Below are 19,638 nucleotides of genomic sequence, written 5' to 3'. Positions count from 1 at the left end.
GTATGTATGTATGTATGTATGTATGTATGTATGTATGTATAGTATGTATGCACGCATTTATGTATGTATGTATGCATGCATGCATTTATGTATGTTATGTATGTATGTATTTTGTAGGTTATTTACGACGCTTTATCAACATCTCAGGTTATTTAGCGTCTGAATGATATGAAGGTGATTATGTCGGTAAAATGAGTCCGGGGTCCAGCACCCAAAGTTAACCAGCATTTGCTCATATTGGGTTGAGGGAAAACCCCGGAAAAAAACCTGAACCAGGTTACTTGCCCCGACCGGGAATCAAACCCGGGCTACCTGGTTTCGCGGCCAGTTGTATGTATGTATGTATGTATGTATGTATGTATGTATGTATGTATGTATGTATGTATGTATGTATGTATGTTGTCTATACAAATATATACGCTTCTACGGATATGTGCAAAATTTCTACATTTAAAGTTCATAACCAGGGAAAAAAAGGCTACATTAAAATTGTAGAAATGCACGTTAAATTCACAAAAAAATAAAAATATAAATATAAATAAATACGATCAAGCAGTGATATATAATATTAAAATGCAATCTTCTATAGTGAATTGTTCCTTATTGGTCTGTTATATTGAACATCGGCTTTCACTAGGTCATGGAAATTATAACACGAAATTCAATAACATTGTTGATACATCGTGAAGGCCAAAATCTAGACAATTCATGCAATGAGTATGTATGTATGTATGTATGTATGTATGTATGTATGTATGTATGTATGTATGTATGTATGTATGTATGTATGTATGCATGCACCTAATTGATCCAAACGTGACAACTGTAGGAACAACCTACCGCAACTCTTGACGGCACTGGATTTGTGCCTCATTTAATGAGAAATTTTGGAATGATGGAACCGGAAGTATACTGTGAATAAACTAGTCTTAAAACAATCTTTCTTTACTTGATGATAGCAATTTAAATATTTTGTTCGGAGGTAGAATTCTTGTCATCTTATACTTCTGACAAAAAGAAATTACCATTGATGAAAAGGGTATGTTTTTTATATTATTGTAGTCCAAAAATTATTAATTTTGTCTTAGTATTTAGTGCGTTGCAGTAATTAATAATTTATTACACGGTATCCATTTATAAGTTAAAAAAAATAAAATTCACAATCAAAGGGACCAGAATTCCAGCTCTACCAGGTCCTCAAATTTTTGTTAAGGAAACGATTGTGTAGAAGATTTTATCTGACAATGTTCTAGTTTCCTTTGCCATTATACGTAAGAAATAATTGCTGTCAGCACTTAATAGTCACAGAATTTTAAATGAGATTTTTAAGGAAATGAATGCTTACTGATTCCATTTTTGTCCGCTAGTTGATGGGATTATGAGTATGTATATGTAAATAAAAATTTAAGGAAAGGTAAATGATAGTTCATTCACGGAAATAAATTCAGTAGTAAAATGAGTTTTATGCGTATGAAAGACATTTAGAATACATGAACAATTTAAGCAGAGAAGGAGAATTGAAGTAGCAAATGTACCGTGTATGCAAATTATATTTTTAAATATAGTCTATAAACACAGTGAATATAATAACCAGGATTAAATAAAAGCTAATATATTACAATAAACAAGGAATAAATACGACGTATTTATGAAATAAATAGACGTTCTTTATTTTGTTCTATAGTGGAAACATTTTATGCAAATGCGAAAGAAAGACGAATCAGAATAGTCAAGGACCTGTATTGAAGTTGTACGTTGTAGGCCTACTCGTGATGTTTGTTAGAAATAGAATTGAAGAGAGCAATGGGGCCGTGTACAGCATCTTACACACGAATGCCAACGAGAGGCTCGTCGTCAGTATGTCAGAAGCAACAGCTTGCTAACAAAAGCCACTCGTGTGCAGCGAGCATGTGAGCCTGGAGAAATTGCCTCGAGTTTTGCCGTTATGACGTGAATGCAATATTACTGAGCAGTGATTTTTCTTCGAGTGCTTTCCCAATGCAAAGTGATCCCTCTCTCGCTTTTTCTTTCTCTCGAATAGAATTGTTTCCAGTTTTATAAATGGTTCAGAAAGTTAGTCTAGCTTCTCCTGAAATAATGTAGGCCTTTATTTTTTTTCGGCGCTTCTAACAAAGATAAATGAAGCATAGTTTTCTTCTTTTTCTTTTCCTTCATAGGACTTTTTACCCTGCCATTAGGTCTACTATCTCAGTTTCCAATAAGAATGACAATTTCAAAATTAAGTTGACTACAAAAATAAAAAAATACTTTGTAAGTTTTAATTTGAAAATTTGTTCCAAAAATCGTTTGGTATTATTATTATTATTATTATTATTATTATTATTATTATTATTATTATTATTAGGGGCGGATATTTATGACCTAAATATTCTGAAGAATGACCAACAGAATGTCCTTAAATTTACAGAAAATTTTTCTAAACGTTTAAAAACAATTGTCTTAAAATTTAATAGATTGTAGGAAAGAGACTGTTTATAGACAGGTAATAATGAATATGAAAGAGCGGATAGTTTTCAAACAAATAAAAATTAAACTCTTATTTTTCTATGATGAAATTAATTCTCAATTAATATAAATTCATGGATGACTATGTATGCATACTGCACACAGAATAAGGTGTAATTTTTAAACTAAATAAAAATGAATATTGATTCATAGCAATGAAAATACTAAAACTTGCTATAACAGTTTCTATTTCTTCTTTCAGATTGTGGCGGCCATATCATGCATGAAGATTGAAGGTATGTAGAAACAATCCTGCTTTAGGACGATCTTAAACTACAGAGTGTCATTGTTTGCAGTGGGATAAAATATAACTTCAATGTTTGTCCCCCCCCACCTATCCTGTTCCTCACCCTAGACATAAAAGGATATTTTAAACAAATTTCAAGTGCTGGGTTTTTACGCAATTGCGCGCCAGAGGTTGAAAAATTGTAGTAGGTTTGAGTAAATTTTGTATTTCCATGAGAAATCCACCCGTGCCACGATCGATCTTTATTGGATCACTAAGAACACTGACTGAAGGTCAGTTACCTTAGTAAAGAATGTAGAGGAAGACCAGCAACTATGACTCCTTTGTAAGATTGCAGGAAAATAAAAAGTTTTTTTAATGCCATGAAATGAATTTGGTTTTTAATTGCCTAAAAATAAGAAGGCCCATTGGAAAAAATGTCAAAAAATTCAACATAAATATTATTACATATTTTCTTTCTCAAAACATAAAATGAATCGTTTTAAAATTGAAAGCAAAATAGTGACATTTCATTAACATCCGCCCCCCAATTATTATTAGAAGACAACGGTGATATTGATGTTGCTGTTCTCATATATTATAATGGCTTCATTATTAACATCATATTTATAATAATAATAATAATAATAATACAATTCACGTTCCGTTTAAATATTGCACTTTCAATACATTTCATTCGTTGCTGTATTTTTAATATCGTCATGACATATGCAACAATAAAAATGAAACGTGTAGACTATACACTCCTCCTAATACGAGCAAATTTTGTTTCCTCCTCTCCTTGGCTATCAATGCGCGTCAGAATATCACGGTCGGTCAGAACCATAGCAGCGGTAGTACGGTTGAGAAGATCCTGGAGAATAACGGCGAGGAGTGAAGGCAAACTCCAAAAGAAAATTCACACAGAGTTAAATCCGGGGACCGTGGTGGCATTAACTCGTTATCTTAATACCTTGTGCGTCCTATCCACTTTTGTGGCAAATTTTGATTGAAATACTCTCGCACTTCTTTGAAATAGTCAGCCGCATAGCCGTCTTGTTGAAAGATAATAATTACCCCTGTTTTCATTCAGGTGTTCATCAACCAGTATTCGCTTATGTCCATGTATTACTGATATTTCTCACACAATTTCTTGATACTGTTGAAAACAAGTGCTACCTTCTGGAATTCTGTTTGAAATCGTGACTGCACAGTTGTAGCGGACGAGGTGCTTGCGTATTCCAGCGCACAAAATGACTGTGCGCGGTTTCTGTCTTTAAAGAATTTGTAGGTATAAGAATTACCATCTTCCGTTCCGTAGTATATAGCTATTTGTGTTAAACTTTTTTATTGTATCATGGTTTTACGAATAACCTTGCATTTCTTCTTCAATAATTAGGCTTCTTAAGCTGATTGAAACTCACTCTTATTGGGATATTGAAACAGCATTTGGTATGCGTGGATGATAGTCATTGGTTATAGGCCTACCATGTATTGTATGAATTTACGCATATCCTGGCTTGAGATTAGATAAGCCAAGGGATACATATCCAGAAAAAAAATGTCCATTACTGTACCTAGATAGAGCCTGTGTACATTTGAGTCGTAGGTAGAAACGCTAGTGCTGGAGCACTGAGCAAACTTTCATAAAAAGTAAAACAGTAGAATAAATAATTTCACTATTAAAAACAGTTTCCTAGTTTATGTAGTATGTCGGATCGAGCTATTGAATTATTTAATGCCCAGACAATGATTACGATGATCATTATATTTACTACAACTTACAGTAGGCCTACTTTATGTACATTTGTATCACATGGATAGAATTGTATTTTTATTCATGCATAAAACGTGAAATATTCTTCGTGACAACTGAAGGATTCGAGGTTGTTGAAAAACATTCATCACAAATACAGCTGTGTGTTTCCCAGCCTTCGAGCTATGCGTGCTTCGCTCACTCCTTTCGATTGACATGTAAGATCTCTTTGCAACTGTTCGGGTTGCTTCATTTGCCGCGCAGGAAGAACGGATGTACCTCTGCTCTTCATCTGGTCTTGACACTCAGCTCTGCGCCTGTCATTGAAATCCTGTCGATATTCGAAAATAGGACGTGAGCGCTATATTAATTCAAAATATCTGCTTGACTGTATCATGAGTTAGTTACATTTAATAGTAGAAAAAATAAACACTATTCACTGAAGCACACGTCAATTACCTTTTCATAATAAACCGTAGTCATCTTAAAATAACGTATTATTTCCTCACGTTACGAGTACGTCTGTGTGTGCAATGACGATGGACATGTTTTCAATATTTCATGCACGACATGCGGTCCTGCTGATGGCATAAGCAGCTGTGGTCGAACTCTTCTTGAATTTTAAGAGTAGTTATTGTTGTTCCGTTTTCGACGGTACAAAGTTTATATCCTCTTCATTGTCATGTATAAAGTTCCAAATACTGTGACTCATCTTTTCCAGGTATAATTACATGGGTGTATGTATGTATGTATGTATGCACGCATGCATGTATGTGTGTATGTATGTATGTATTGTTTACTTGGTTATTTAGCGTCGCTGAAATTGGTGATAACGAGATGATATTTGGCGAAATGGGTCCGAGGATTCGCCATAGTTTACCTGGCATTTGCTTTACGGTTGGGAAAACTTCAGAAAATATCCAACCAGGTAATCAACCGAAGCGGGAATCGAACCTGCGCCCGAGCGCTGGTGGCTGTATGTATGTATGTATGTATGTATGTATGTATGTATGTATGTATGTATGTATGTATGTATGTATGTATGTATGTATGTGTGTGTGTATGTATGTATGTATGTATGTGTGTATGTATGTATGAATAGCAGTCTATAGGATTTGGTAAAGTAAGTAATTTCGTAGATATAAATGTTAAGCTGTGTTGTTGATTTTATTCTACAATAATTCGTGCATACAGATACAGGATTGTCATCTACCCAATATTAGAGTTGCCGATACTGGATACATTAGTATCATCTCATGGTTCTCGGGAATTTCATGAATGTCATGTGGATTACGAATATGTATGGTACAGAAGCGTGACTTTTGGGAATCCTCAAATGTAGACTGGTGGAACTAGACCTCGTCTGTGAACTGCACGATGAAAGTGTCAAGTAGTCGCACAAGTAAAGCTAAGAACCACGTACTGTAAGGAACTCTAGTTTCTCCTTATCCGACTGCTGCAACTCGTGAAGAGCAGTAAACCTGTATGGCCGCAGTTTCGCAATCTTGTCCCGCTCTTTGGCATGTGAAGTGGAACTACTCAGTCTCCTAAGACAATCGACCAAATAATTAGTGACGAGACAGCTTCAGACGAGTCCGGATTTCTTCTGCCGCATTTGCCAAACCAGATGTTCGATGCTTTCTCGTTTCGTTCGATAAAGATCCTATTGTTTCTAACATCCAACAATAATTAGATTAATTTTAAATGTTATTTTAAGTGATCGTGCTTCATTTAATTTAGGATATTCCCTGTTATTATTATTATTATTATTATTATTATTATTAGTATTAGTATTAATTGTATTTTTAATTAATAAGTTTATTATTCATTATTGAGTGTAATTAGTTACCACTGCCACCAGGTATATACCCATTGCAGTGTGAATAAATACATACATATACATCCTAACCAAGGCCAGTATGCTCTCTCTCTCTCTCTCTCTCTATCTCACTTTCTTTCTAGTGAGGCATGCGCAGGACTAGCTGACATGCACATGATCCACGATACAGCAAGAAAAGTGTACCGTGAATCTTTTTCTCACTGATAAATATCATGTAGCAGAGACCTGCGCAACGGCCCAGCCCATGGGCTGCTTCCGCACTGGAACGCAATGGGTTTCACAGTCCCGCACGGAACAAGCCGTGACATTATCGCGCGGGCCGGCTACCTGGAAAACGATTTTGTGCTGTGGGCTGGTATCAAGGAATGAGCCCAAGTCTCCTCTTCTATCTATTACTTATTAACTAAGTTTGCGCGGGCTTGTGCTTGTATGTGTGGTTCGATCAATGATTAGCTACTATTTCAAACTTTTTGTTTATGTAAAGATTAATTTTTGGTCCTACAATAATTAAAACAGTTTTTGTTTCAGTTTTTTTTTTATTTCTGTTTGTTAAGATGAGTCCTAATAATGGTACTTCGGAAAGAAAATACAGTCTCTGTGATTAAAGTGTTCCGTGCTGAATGCCATGGTCTACTGGTACACTCGTAGGCCACGACAGCTCAGACCGGAAAATCTTCATCAGACACCAGCCGTGAAAGCCTACATGCTAAAATACAATTGCTCTAGAGAAATGGTAGCGAAGGAGAAAATCGCTGCTAGAAAGTTTAAAACAACAGAGTCGTATGGAAATTTAAAAATTATCATTGTGACAGTGTTTAAATCTATGTTCGACAGCAGTGGAAAATAGTTTAATTTTGTATGTTGTACTGTATGCGGGCAACTGTATACTCATGCAATGGTACCTCATATATTTTCCGTCATCAAATCACAAGACTTGAAGTAACTATGAAAAATTTAACCCATACCGTCGCAGGCGTTGATAACCGGAAAACGTGTGCCCATATGTGTGCATGGGACTTGAGGTCATTTGGGACAGTTGACGGCGAACGCTTCCTGGTTCTCGCACAGACGTTTAAAATATTGGAGCTACATATGGAAATGTAAGTGCCAAACATGCCATATCCCATTCGACAACACGTCCCGACACACGATGCTAAATGTAGTGTAAACTTTTTTTCAACTCAACAATAATAATTCCTTTCTACAATTCACATTAAACGCTCTCGGCAACAATGGGATTTGCTCTCCACACAGTAACACAGTGTTCGTTATTGCACTCCGCCGACGACAATGACAATTTACTTGGACTATTACGAACAACAATGAACTGTTAATCTTAACTAATATTTACAAAGCACTATTTACAAATCAGAACTGTCAGTTCTCAGTTCACAGTTCTTCTAGCTCAGTTACTCGAGTTCACAATATCTCGAACCACAGACCTTCAGAGACAGTCCACTGTACTCGAACTCAGGTCCCTCCAACTGCGGTCCACTGCACTCGAACTCAGGTCCCTCCAACTGCGGTCCACTGCACTCGAACTCAGGCCTTCGGATGCTGACACAGTTGCGGACGCACACTCGAGTCGAACTGCGGTACACAAGACTGGCTTGCTTGCTCTGGCTTACTGACTGACTGTATAAACTGAAAACTGCTCAAGTTCGCTCGCGTTTCTTCTTTTATAGCAAAATTATAGTTTCGAGAAATTTCTACGGGTGTGCAGAGATAGCTCTCTCGAATTATCTGGATATCTCCACTTCGACGGACTTCTGGAAGAGTCGGGAGGGTCCGTCCCCCCTTCACTCCGCACCCAGCAGTTGCGCGCGCACCCTCCCCTCGTCGCGTTGACGTAATACACCCCCTCTGCCCTTCAGCATGCAGATGCTCCCCGTGCCAGCGTTTCGTCTGCCGCGCGCCCTGTCGGACGCGTGTTCAAACCCCGTTGCAGCTGTCACAGTAGATTTAATTATTTACACTTTCTGAAAATAATACTTATTTGTCAGATCGTTATTGGAGAACTGAAGTAGTGTCCAAATTTGATTAAACTCCCGTTGTCACATTTCCAATGAATCTTGGAATGGAATTGAATGGAATGGACTTTCGGGAGGGGAACACTATGACCCAGCACTATGATCTTTCTAGATCCATTGCGCTAACCTTCAAGATAGGGACATTCCCAAACCCACACCGACTGACCACACTAAGGCTGGCTGTGTACTCAGATTTCGAACATACAACGGCCTTAGTCGTCTCTAGGTCAGCCCTCTCCGTTCGTCGCCAGGCGGCGTTCGCGGAATGTTATCGAATGATGACGGAATGGAAATTTGGGAAAACTGGAGAATCCTGAATCTCGTCCGCCACAAATATGAGTTCCCAATGAAAAATCCCAGGCTTGAAAGGGCCTCGAACCAACACAGTCTGTATGACAGGGTGAAGACCTGACTACTCAACCACCGGGGGGGGGGGGAGGGCGTTCCAATGGATATTAAAATAAACGTGAATCAATTACAGTAACAGGAACTACAACACGAGGTAGGTACGTTCAGTTGGTCTCTGATCCACTGGCCACACGTCGGGGGAAAACATAACCAATGCGAGCAAACAGAAAAAACAGTAGAACGCAAGCAACGGGTGGGTTGGTGTCAATGCAATGCTGAGCAGTGCGGTGGGCTACGATGGGCTTGAGATACCGGAGGGAATAAGACTTTTGGGGAGGCCTAGGCGTAGATGGGAGGATAATGTTGAAATGGATTTGAGGTACGTGTGATATGATGGTTGAAACTGGTTTAATCTTCCTCAGCATAGGGATCGACGGCGAGCTTATGTGAGGGCAGCAATGAACCTCCGGGTTCCTTAAAATCCATGTGTGTATGTTTGTGTGGATGTTTGGTACCTTTTCATGCGATAATGGCTGAACTGATTTCTATGATTTCAGTTCTAACTTAGGTTCTTCGCGGTATGGCATTCAAAATACTTTACTTAAAAGAGGAGTTATAAGGGGACCTGAATTGCATATATAATTATTATTGATTTCCGTGAAAAAATGTTACATAACAAAAGTGTCTTTGACCGATAAGTTTTATTCTGTGCATAATTGTGATAGGACTGGCCGGGTAGCTCAGTTGGTAGAGCAGCTGGCTACGGACTGGAAGGTCTGGGGTTCGATCCCAGGTGGTGACAGGAATTTTTCTCGTTGCCAAACTTTCAGAACGGCCCCGAGGTTCACTCAGCCTCCTATAAAATTGAGTACCGAGTCTTTCCCGGGGGTAAAAGGCGGCCAGAGCGTGGTGCCGACTACACCACCTCATTCTAGTGCCGAGGTCATGGAAAGCATGGGGCTCTACCTCCATGCCCCCCAAGTGCCTTCATGGCATACCGTTACCTTTTTCACCTTATATTTAACAATACCTTTAATAATAAGCGGCGCCTCAGACTAATAGGCTTGACTCTGTCTGGAGAATATTATTCATTTAACACTATTGTTATATGGATATAATTGTATTCTATAATGGAATTATGTAAATGTTTATCAGGAACAGATGCATTACAGGACACATCTAAATATAAAAAAATATCCAAACCCGCAAAAAAGTTAAACGGAAGTAGCGTTTCGATTAATTAAATTATTGATATACAGTGAAACTTCCCAATATCGGACACCGCCGGGGAAAAATTAAATGTCCGTTATTGAGAAGTGTCCGCTATTTAGAAAATCGTCAGTAGCCTATATAAACAGTACATTAAAATTTCTCATATGTACTGTTCAACATTATATTTTACAGTACAATACAGTACAGTAGAAGGTGAGATTGTTTACAGTATTTATCCAGAGAGAAATCGTACCAGTAAATGTTTTGTAAATGAAATGAACATCAGTCACTGTACCACTTCACCTTACACAATCTAGAATTGCAGTCTCAGTGTATGATTTTAAAATAACATCCTTGTTCTTCGAAATTTCACTAACCTGAGTTTTTCCCACATTAAACTTTGTGGCCAGCTCACGACCACTTAATTTATCCTTCTTACTATGCTTTGCAATATCCACTTTCCCTTTCAGTGATAAACGTTTACGTTTTTGTGACATTTTTAATGTGACTGTACTTCCCAACACTCAACTTGACAAACTAAGAAAGTATACTGCTCACGTACAGTATCACAATTAACAATTGTGTTGCTTACCTTCAATAAAGTACAAGAACGTTCAAATGCACGATATTGATTGTTGCAAAGAATTCCGTTAGAATTCCGTTTAATTTACAACCGTCTTTTTCTTTTTTTTTTCTTTCACGCTGTCCCTTACATCAAAGTTTTGATTGTTGTTGGGAGATACATTTCGGTGTCCGCGTCCGTTATTGAGAACGTCCGCTATCTGGAAGAATTTGATCATAAGGGCCAATGTTACTTTGCAGGGGAATTTTAAAATAACCGCTATTGAGAGGAGTCTGCTATTGGGAAGTGTCCGTTAAGGGAAATTTCATTTTATATAGTTTTTTGCACTGTCTTCGTAATCACTTCGAATGCACATATAAAAATTAATGAATATGAGACTGCTAGTGAGATGAAAAATATTCAATGAACTTACGTTATCCTGCAGAGTTGCGTCGCAGCTTGCGTCTCATCGTCTGTGAAGTACATGTGTGAGACCATTACATTTCTCACTGTGACAATGAGTGGAAAGTCCATCATGGCGACAAGTGTTTTCAATTTTATTTCCTCGTTACATAGACGCCAGCAATAGAAGTAAATAAAAAATTACTGAATATGCGTGTTGCATGGTTGAGAAAGTGATAGAGTTGTTTTTGTTCTTGGTATGCATTATAATTTTAAGCAAAGTAACTAATACACCTCACACTACTGTCGCTTAACGAATTTTAGTCCTTTCAACTGACATGCTTGTAGAGAACAAATTGTCGATTCGTTCAGGTCATGTGCAGAAAGATTGAGAGAGCAAGTTCACAATTTAGTGCTGTTAGATCTGAATTTTTACATTACAACTGTTGTCTGGTCATTGTTTCCTTTCTTTCAATTCCTTGTAGTATTAGGACCCATTCTAAATATAAAAATATGCAAAGCCGCAAAATAAGGTGAACGGAATTAGCGTTTCGATCAATTAAATTCTAATTTGTATTATGTTGTCAACCACCCAGTATTGTTGAAAATTAGTTTCATCATAATCATAACGGTAATTTCGAATGCTATAGTTAAAAATAAAAGAGAACTGGATCAAATTCACCCTGTTGGCTTAAAATATAAGCCTAGAAATGGAAATTATGGAATTATAAATAGAACATGTTTACTTGCTTTATTTGGTCCACATAAAATAATCTACTTTTATACACATCAGTTTTTGTGTACACAGAGCATAGTAGTATTTTAAGAGTTTTAGTAATAATAATAATAATAATAATAATAATAATAATAATAATAATAATAATAATAATAATGGTTTTTTAACCTGGCAGTGTTAAGGCCATACGGCCTTCTCTAACACTCAACCAGGAGTAAAACTGCGTTACAAAAAAAATTTTACACAAAAAACTGAATAAGATAATAATATAATGTAAACAACAAATAAGTAGAAATCAGACATAATAATATATAACATATAGAAAGAAAGGATACAGCATAATAAAATGTGAACAGGAGGTCAAAATAAATGAGACATACAAAGTATAACAAAGACAATTATTAATAATAAAAATAGTAGTACGGTAGCAGTAGTAGCAGCGGCAGTAGTAGTAGTAGTAGTAGTAGTAGTAGTAGTAGTAGTAGTAGTAGTAGTAGTAGTAGTAGTAGTAGTAGTAGTAAATCGTGAAGTACAAAGCATACAATGAGTGCAATATTTTTAGGTACAGACAGTAAGGAAAATTATGATTATACAGGTGTTTCAAATATACGGGGCATAATTTCAGGTATGTATTTTCCAGATGTAGACAATCAAAATAATTCATTACAACATGTGTCCGGAAATGCTTCATTTCCGAGTTATGGCCTTCACAACATTGAAATTCACCGGAACGTTTTTCTTTCCGCAGGTCGTTGTCATTACAGAAGATGTTCAAAAGTCCACCTCCTGCTTGAATACAGACATCACATCGATGTTTCATTGACCTGCGAACACGATCCCAAACTCCAGGACTATTGCGTATGTCCTCAGAACATGCCACAATTCGATTCCGAAGGGATTCCAAATCAGGCACCGGAGACGAATAAACCAATGATTTTAAATCGCCCCACAAGTATAAATCTAGAATGTTCAGATCAAGTCAGCGTGGAGGCCAAGCAATTGGGTCACCTCTACCTATCCATCGATCAGGAAACCTTCGATCCAAGTACCGGCGAGCCGTACGACTGAAGTGTGCAGGAGCGCCATCATGCAAAAAGTGAATGTGTTGACGATTGATCAGTGGAGTGTCTTCTAAAACATGAGGTATGGTGTTTTCCAGGAAGTTTGTGTACGCCTGCCCCGTAAGTCTGTTTACAAGTACATGGGGTCCAACTAATCGATCACCAACGATACCGGCCCAAATGTTGGGGGAGAACCCCATCTGGTGATGAGATGGAACAGTTGCACGTGGGTTTTCATACGCCCATACATGCTGATTGTGGAAATTTGTTATGCCATCTTGTGTGAACTGTGCTTCATCTGTAAATAATACTAAGGCAGGAGAGTTCGGATTTACTCCACACTGCTGCAAGAACCACTGACAGAACCTAACTCGTGCAGGGTAATCTGCTGGTGACAGGGTCTGTACACGTTGCAAATGATAAGGATACAATTCAACAGTCTCCAGACAGTCGTATGAGGAACATTGACTTGCAACGCTACCCTTCTTGTGCTGATAGAAGGAGTCATGTTCACAGCCTCCAGAATCTCCTCCTGTACTTCTGGATTTGTAGATCTTGGTCGTCTACTTCCGAAACCAGGAGAGTTAAATTTTCCATACTCGCACAGACGGTAATGGAGACGTACAAATGTCTTCCGATCTCGACATTGTGGCTGTGGGTACCTCTCCTGGTACAAACGACGAGCCAGCGCAGCATTGCCGTCCGCCTTACCGTACATGGAGTATATCTCTGCCGGCTCTTGATTTGAATACATGTCGCACAGTCTAACGCCTACACAACACTGAATGGAACCTTCTCATCGGAATGAACGTCAGAGTGCCCTCTTAATGTCTCCTTTGACGGCAACGACCTGCGGAAAGAAAAACGTTCCGGTGAATTTCAATGTTGTGAAGGTCATAACTCTGAAAAAAGCATTTGCGGACACATGTTGTAATGAACTATTTTGATTGTCAACATGTGAGAAATACATACATGCAATTATGCCCCTTACATTTAAACACCCTGTATATAGGTCAATTTATCATATTGTATATAAACCACACTGGTCAACAAAATTTAAACTTTTGTCTGTTAAATGGGAAACAATGGGTGATTCTAAGTGACTTTTTTGTGCTGATTTCAAATCTTAGAGAACTTTTCCATCACCCAGGGTCTTAGCGTAATCACATGAAAAACATTTTCCGTATCTAGACATTATAGTATTACGATATCTGAGCTGAAATTACATTTATTGACCCAAAATGTATGTGAAGCATATTTTTGGCTGCACTTTGCTTGAGGAACATCACTTTTATCCAACAATAGTCTGCCAACATATTTGGACATCATTTACACTGGTAGCGCCTTTCCGTTTCCACGATGTCCTGGGGGAAATGCTCCCCGTGTTCCTCGCTCACAGCCCTAGGTTTTCAGGAAAGAAATCGAGATGGGATGCAGAAAGTGTATTTTTTAAGACATATTAAACCCCATGATCGTGTAGTTCTCAATCATCTCAATGACAAATTCTCTATAGTTCTCAGACCTGAAGTGTCCTAAAAAGTTTGTGACAACATTTTTGAAATGCACCCATGGAGCTGTTTCTTGTACATTTAACTTGCTTTCAAATTGCGTATCTTTAATCAGTTCCCTTATTTGAAATCAACAAATATTCCTTCTTTTAGTTTAGCTTCAGTGATTCTTGGGAACTTATTTTTCAGGAAGAGAAATGCACTGCGATCACGATCCATTGCTTTCACAAAATTCTTAATCAAGCCTAATTTGATATGCAGTGAAGGCAATAAGATTTTTTCAGAACTTACAAGTGGTTGGTGAAGAACATTATCTTGTCCTGGATTAAAGTGATTCTCTCTTTGGCAATTCTTTTTATATAATGATTACTTATATCTCTGTTATCCAATTTGCACAAGTAGCAGCAAAATTTAGTATAGCCAAGCTATAACCCAAGTGAGATAGCTATTACTTTCAAATCGCCACACATCTGCCAAGAAAAATTGTTACATTTGATAGTGATTAGTAAGAGCTTCATATTCTCATAATTTTCCTTCATACCAACTGCAAGGACTAAAGGAATGGATGGATAATTGTTGCCATTATGTAGTAACACTCCTTTCAAACTCGTTTTCGAGGAGTCTATGAACAAATGCCAATCCTAAGATTTATGCTCAATACCCATTGACTCGAACAAATTCTCAACATCATTGCAGAAAACTAGGTCGTCCTCTTTAGAAAGCAAATGCTCAAATTCCTTTTGGCGTTGGCGAAAGAAACTTACTTTGGTGTTACCTCCAGCACCTTCCAGCCTTTCAATCTTGAGGCGAGTAATTCTGCCTTGCTTGTACTTAAACCAAAATCCTGAACCAAATAATTTAAATTCTCCTGTGTTAGAAAGTAAGGTACATTTATAGTATCATATTCCACAATATCTGGATCATTTTGTAATTCAGTCTGAACATCAGGAACACTTTGAATTACTTCAGTCAATGTTATGTCATCTGGTGGAGTTTGTATGGGAAGTCCTGGCCTTTGAAGCACTGGCAGAAATGCAGAAACTAAATATTTATATTTAACAGTGTCTGGACTTCGAATTTATTCCAGATATATTTGTCAAGCAGAAGTAGCAATCTGTCAAATGTTCCTTAGGTTCGCGCCATATCATAGGGACTGCAAAAGGCATATGGCGGGATCCTTTTAACCAGTCAGTTAAGAGTGTTACACATTTAGCACAACAGATTTCCGGGGCCCATGTCTCGTTCTGGTCTATTTTGTTGTTAAAATAACAATCATAAGCTCTTCTAACTAGAGGAGTAAAATTTGGCCTCTGCCATTTAAAGTGAGCTCACCACACATTTAACAGAAGTTGTTTCTATCTATAAGACTCTTTCAAGACATGTTTCTTATACATTATACACTTATACACTACTCCTTACAATGCACTATTAGGTACGATATTGTATACTTCTATCACAATTCAATTGACAACGAAAGAGAGCACAGGATTAGCTTCTCTCTTTGAAGAAAGCTTCTATTCATCTGGGAAATGTACCTTAAAATCACAGTTTTGTGAGGGAAATGTCATTGTTGTCATTCGTGAATTCACAGACAACAATACCAAACGTTACAAGTCAATTGTTGACAATATAATGAAATATAAATGTAAAATACGCCTTCTAATCAGTATGTTATACACCACAAATACTAATAAACTGGAACAAATTTATTTTCAACATTAAAAAAGAAGTGGTGGGAGATGGAAAATTTCTGACTTCATTTTTGGAATCAGCAGATGGCAATACATAAGAAACACCCGAAATTATTTATTTAACAAAATCATTGTTGACCAGTGCCATTAACGGGAAAGATGAAAACTGAAATATAAAGTAAACTAAATATTACTAGAACATAAAAAATGTGAATACGTGGAAACATGCAATATAACATTTGTCATAATGGTAAGTTAGTTTGGCAACTCGTCATAAGATAATTTTCTAACTTGGATTTGAAAGATTTCAACGTTCGGCAGCCCTTGACTTCAGGCGGCGGCGAGTTCCAGTGACGAGAGGTAGCAACATTGAAAGATGAATACAGAGATGATGTGTGAAGTGGAATTTCTAGCGTGTTATCGCGTTGTGATCGAGTATTAATGTTATGATAGCGAGAGAGAGTATGAAAACGGGCGAATAAATAAGAGTGCGATGAAGTGTGCATAATTCGATGTAACAGACAAAGCGAGTGCAGATTTCTCCTCTCATGTAACCTAAGCCATGATAACTTCTCGAAAGAAGATAAGATATGATCATATCGAACATCAGAAAGGAAGCGGACGCACGCGTTATAAACATGCTGTAGTTTCTGAACGGAATCAATCCTGAGATCACAACAAAACCTCGCAATAATAGAAGTGAAGTAGAATGAGTGTTTGTACTAGCGTCTGTTTTAATTTAGGTGGATCATGATACAATATTTTTAGTGAATGGAGAATATAAAATACATTTTTACATGCATATTTAATGTGTATCCCAATTGAGCTTAGATTCTAAATGCACTCCGAGATTATTTTTACGGTAAAGGTAAACGGGATGATTGTTTTATTCAGTTTCACAGGTGGAATATTCAGGTCGTTGACATCAGGAATTAATCTACGCTTCGCGAACAGAATAGCCTGTGATTTACATGCGTTTAGGTAAGTCCAAATTGTTGAGACCAGGAAGAGATGTAATCAATACCTTCATTAAGACTATCAATGCTGTCATTTAGTGCATCAGGACGGGCAGAAATATACAATTGATCGTCGTCTGCATATATTTGATATCTACTCGTACAGTGATTAAATGATTTAGAAATTCCATTTGCATAAATAGAGAAGAGCAAGGGGCCTAATACTGAACCCTTAGGAACCTCTGTGTCTACAGTACTCCAGAATGAGAAACGGTTATTAGATATGACACCTTGCTAGCGGCTAGTAAGGTAGGAGTGCTTCCAGATGATAGCACTACCAGAAAATTGTAGCGTTTGTAGTTTAGTCAGTTGTAGATCGAAGTCAACAGAAACAAAGACGTTGCTATAGTCCAGTAGCCTGTCGTTTATCCTTGGTTGCGCGTATGTTCTCAGTAACATTCAGAAAAGCAATAGAAATGCTATGGCTATTTCTGAATCCTGGTTGTAAAGGGTCTAAGAGTTAAAATCGATTAGATAGTCTGACAACTGCTTATGAATGATGCGTTCCAGGGCCTTAGATAAAACAGGAAGAATGGAGATTGGCCTATAGTCTTTGGCAGAAATAGGTGAATTTGCTTTAGGAAGTGGACGTACCAAAAACTGTTTTCTAGAGTTGCGGATAAGCAGAAGTGATAAATTGAAGAATTGAAAATATGGATTATTACGGAAAGCACGACATCGACTAGCTTATTGATAAAGATTATGCTTATGTTATCAGTGCCTTGTACTATAGATTTAATGCTTTTAAGAGCCCTCCTTACTTCAGAATCAGTAATGTGCGAGAAGAAAAATTTTCGCGGGAAGGAGGACGATTAGCTAGGAGAGTATTAATAGTATTCAGTTTTGACTGTTTTTCAGGTCGTATAGTAGGAGGAGAGGTAAAGTGTTAATTGAGTTTATCAAGTGGTATATTTATAACTTCAGCTTCTGATGCCTTCTTCCCTACTCCCATATCACGTAAGTTATTCCAAAGACACCGCGAGGGAATGGACGGCTCGACGAGACTCAGGGCGTGATGGCGTTTAGTAATCCTAATGCTTTGTGAGGTTCTCTTTCTAAGTTTTTTATAGTTGTTAAAGTTTTCGACAGATTTGTTGTGTCTGTACTTCCGGAAAGCAACGTCACGTGACGTCGTAAGATTACGAATACTGTCATTCAGCCATGGGGCGGGTCGGTGGGTGGTACATCTTTTCTTTAAAGGTGTATGTACGAGGCGCATCCAGAAAGTAAGTTTCCCGATTTTTCCCCTTGTTAGTAAACGTAATTAGCCGTGTCAATTGCGCATGCGTAACAGATCTATGACGTAGCAATCATATGCCAGCCGGACAGGTCCCGCCTGGTGCCAGTAGCGTGGCAGCAGTGGTCCGAAATGGTAGCTCTTATTCCTTCTCCCCCCGCCCCACTGCGCAAATTGAAATTCATCGGCAGCTTTGTCAGGTCTATGGGTAAGCGTTGCTGGTATAGGCAGTTTTCCGAAGGCCGTCAAAGTGTCAATGATGAAGAGCGCAGTGGGCGACCGTCCCTCATCAATGATGATCGTGTTGAGCTTGTGCGGCAGTGCATCATGGAGAACCGTCGCTTCACGATTACGGAGCTGAGCAGCCATTTTCCGCAGATATCACGATCCTTGTTGCATGAGATTTTCACTAAGCACCTGCTGTTCAAAAAAGTGTGTGCCAGGTGGGTGCCGAAAAACCTGACACCCGAACACAAAATGCAACGTTTAGGAGCAGCACTGACATTTCTGCAACGGTATCACGATGACGGCGACGAGTTCCTCGACAGGATCGTCACGGGCGATGAGACTTGTATTTCGCACTTCACCCCGGAAACCAAACAGCAGTCAATGCATTGGTGGCATAGTGGATCTCCGGTCAGGACGAAATTCAAACAGACGCTGTCGGTACGGAAAGTGATGTGCACGGTGTTCTGGGGCAGGAAGGGCATTCTGCTCATTGACTTCCTTCCAAGAGGTGAAACAGTGAACGCTGACCGTTACTGTGAAACACTGCGAAAATAGCGACGTGCCATTCAAAACAAGAGGCGTGGAATGCTTACTGTAGGTGTTGTGCTCCTCCATGATAATGCTCGTCCACATACGGCTCGGCCCACAGCAGCTGTTTTGACGGAATTTGGCTGGGAGTTGTTTGATCAACCACCCTACAGCGATTTTCACGTTTTCTTGCACCTCAAGAAATTCCTGTCCTCCGGTGAGCGTTTTGGCAAGGACGAAGAGCTGAAGACGTCTGTCACACGCTGGTTCCATTCACAGGCGGCAGAGTTCTACGTCAGAGGGATACAAAAGTTGATCCTACGATACGACAAGTGTCTCAATTCTGAAGGTGGCTATGTTGAAAAATAGCTGAAACATTGCTGTACCTGTTGCCAATAAATGTTTTCCTGAGAGTGTGAGTTTTTTAAATAAAGGAACTTACTTTCTGGATGCGCCTCGTATTATCATGCCATTAAATGTGACAAATTTTTCGTCAACTGTGATTAAATTTAAAATAGTATGCCATGGCATTTGTAGGGCGTCAGAAGTTAGTTGAACGTTGTCAATGCGCTTTAGATCTCTGTAAGTAATTACCTTAGCTGCACTTTTTGGGTACTGAATAGAGTACACGGCAAAAATATGATCATGACCAGATATTCCTGGAAATGGTAACTGTCCTGTAGTTAGAATTCTATCAGGATTATTCGTAATGAATAGGTCAAATAAAGTAT

At 38.2% G+C, this 19,638-nt stretch overlaps 1 protein-coding gene across 2 annotated transcripts in view; it reads left to right on the top strand.

Moving 5' to 3' along the window:
• The first annotated feature begins 2,726 nt into the window (after positions 1-2,726).
• The window catches only part of FMRFaR (FMRFamide Receptor), a 1,501,661-nt gene continuing 1,484,749 nt past the window's right edge, over positions 2,727-19,638 (top strand). For both annotated transcript variants that reach the window (XM_069833399.1, XM_069833396.1), the window contains exon 1: positions 2,727-2,762. The gene's annotated coding sequence lies outside the window, so the exon portion shown is untranslated. The remainder of the gene's footprint in view (positions 2,763-19,638) is intronic.

This window comes from Periplaneta americana, chromosome 8 (assembly GCF_040183065.1).
Source record: "Periplaneta americana isolate PAMFEO1 chromosome 8, P.americana_PAMFEO1_priV1, whole genome shotgun sequence".
NCBI classification, from domain to species: domain Eukaryota; kingdom Metazoa; phylum Arthropoda; class Insecta; order Blattodea; family Blattidae; genus Periplaneta; species Periplaneta americana.
Note: the sequence above shows the minus strand (reverse complement) of the source record. Positions and strands in the feature narration are given on the sequence as shown.